The 2,673-nt window shown below is 32.7% G+C and overlaps 1 pseudogene; it reads left to right on the plus strand.

Annotated features, from left to right (window-relative positions):
- Positions 1 to 1,929: 1,929 nt before the first annotated feature.
- Positions 1,930 to 2,109, plus strand: LOC137220352 (U1 spliceosomal RNA; annotated as a pseudogene).
- Positions 2,110 to 2,673: the final 564 nt, after the last annotated feature.

The following is a 2,673-nucleotide window of genomic DNA, read 5'->3' on the forward strand; positions in this document are numbered from 1 at the left end:
TAATCTATATCCAATTGCAAAAATATTGAACTTTGATTTATACCTTGCATCATGCAAACATTAACTCAGAATGGATCATAGACATAAATGTGAAACCCCAAACTATAAAACTTCTTAAAAAAAAGCATAGAAGAAAATTTTTGACCTTGAGTTAGAAAGTCTTCTTAGATACAACATCAAAACCATGATCCATAAAGGAGCAAATTGATAAATTGGACTTCATCAAAAACTAAGAACGTAATTTTTCTTGAAAGATACTATTAAGAGAATGAAAAGACAAGCCATCGACTGGGAGATAATGTGTGTAAAGCTTATATCTGTAAAGTGCTTGTACACAGACTATAGTTGACCCTTGAACAACCTTGTGGATTTTCAACCCTCCATATGGTTGAAAATCCATGTATAACTTTCAGCGGCCCTCCATATCCAGTTCCACATTCGTGGATTCAACCAACCACAGATAATTTAGTACATGTTTATTGGGAAAAAAATCCACATATAAGTGGACCCACACAGTTCAAACTGATGTTGATGAAAGGTTAAATGTATATAAATAACTCTCAAAACTCAGTAATGAGAAAGCAACCCCAAAAGACTTAAACAGACATTTCACCAAAGGAAATATGGATGACAAATAAGCATGCAAAAAAGCTCAATATCATTAGGGAAGTGCAAATTCAGACCATAATTAAATACCACTACATGTGTATTAGAATAAGTACAGTTAGAAAGACTGACCATTTCTAGTGTAGGCTAGGGTATGAAACAACCAGAATGCTCATGCACTGATAGTAGGACTATAAAATGGTACAACTACTTTGAAAAATAGTTTGGAAGTTTCTTATGATGTTAAACATGCACCTATCTTGTCATTCCACTTCTAGATATTATCTAAGAGAATAACTTTTAATTTAGACAGAGAATTTTTAAAACAATATTAATATGAGTATGTATATGAATGTTTATCACAGGTTTATACGTAATAGCTAAGAACTGGGAATAACACAAATGTTCATCAACAGGAGAATGGGTCAACAAATTGTGGTATATTTATGCAATACACTACTACTCAGCAATAAAAAGGAATGAAGTATTATACATCCAGCAATAAGGATGAATCTTAAAATTATGCTGTGTGAATACAAGTCAGACAAAAAAAGAATATATATTGTATGATTCCATTGATAGAAGAATCTTAAAAAATGCAAACAAATCCATAGTGGTTGAATGCAGATCTGTGTTTGCTGGGGGTGTGAGTGGGAAGTGGACTAGGATGGGAGGGAGAGACTGCAAAAAGCTTGAGAAAAATTTGGGACATGATGAACATGTACACTATCTAGATTGTGGTGATGGTTGTATACATATATACATAGTCATATATACCCATACATATGTCAAAATTTATCAAAGTGTACATTTTGAAGATATTCACTTTATCATATGAAAATTATACTTCAATAAAGTTGGTACAAAAAACCCATTACTTACTTTAAAAGTAAAATGTATGTAAAGTTGAGAATATAGCATACAACTAGATGACAGAAATAAGAGCCAAACATATCTCTTATATCAATAAGTATAAATGGGTATTAACTCACGAAAACACTATCAGACTGAATCACAAAGCAAAACTCAAATTAACCCAGAAAGGTTAAAAAGGTGAAAATGTGTAACAGGCAAATGCAAATTGAAAGAAAGCTGAGGTTGCCCATTCATATGAGAAAACATTGAATTCAGGTTTAAAAAAACGCTAAGCCAAACAAGGAAGATATTGTATAATGGTAAAGGGTGCAATTCACAATGAGGCTATAAGAATTTTGAAAATCAGTGAACCAAATTACACAGCAGCAATATTCATACAACAGAAATTATAAGAGATGCAAGAAGACATTAACAACAATAAAATCATGGTATTAAAAGGTAATTTACATAATTACCTGGCAGGGGAGATATCACGATCACGAAGGTGGTTTTCCCAGGGCATGGCTTATCCATTGCACAACGGTGTGCTGACCCCCGTGATTTCCCCAAATGTGGGAAACTTGACCACATAATCTGTGGTAGTAGGGGAAAAAAATTTAAAAAAAAAAAGAGGTAATTTATCCTTTTAGACTCTGATAGATCAAGCAGATGGATAAATAAATAAATAAATATAATAAATATCTAAACAACAAATATAAAGCAAATCTAATTGATATATAGTTGTCACTTAGTATCTACAGGGAATTGATTCCAGGACCCCCGCGGACACCAAAATCTGCAGATGCTCAAATTCCTTATATAAAATGGTGTAGTGCGTGCATATAATATATGCACATTTTCCCTTACACTTTAAATTATCTCTAGGTTACTTACAATACCTAATACAAGGTAAATGCTGTGTTAAATAGTTGTTGGAGTGCAGCAAATTCAAATTTTGCTTTTAGGAACTTTCTTGTTTCTTTTTTTTTCCCCTGTGTATTTTTGATCTGCCGTTGGTTGTATCTGTGGATGTGGCACCTGTGGATATGGAGGGCCAATGTATTTCAAACTGTGTAATCTGACAATGGAGACTACATCTTATGGTTTTACAAATCCCATTTTATACTCACAAAATTTGTCATATAATAGGTGCCCAAACTAAAAAATTGTAAAATGCAGAAACGCTTATGGCAATATTCTCTTCTTACAAAG

Source organism: Pseudorca crassidens, chromosome 2 (assembly GCF_039906515.1).
Source record: "Pseudorca crassidens isolate mPseCra1 chromosome 2, mPseCra1.hap1, whole genome shotgun sequence".
In the NCBI taxonomy this organism is placed as follows: domain Eukaryota; kingdom Metazoa; phylum Chordata; class Mammalia; order Artiodactyla; family Delphinidae; genus Pseudorca; species Pseudorca crassidens.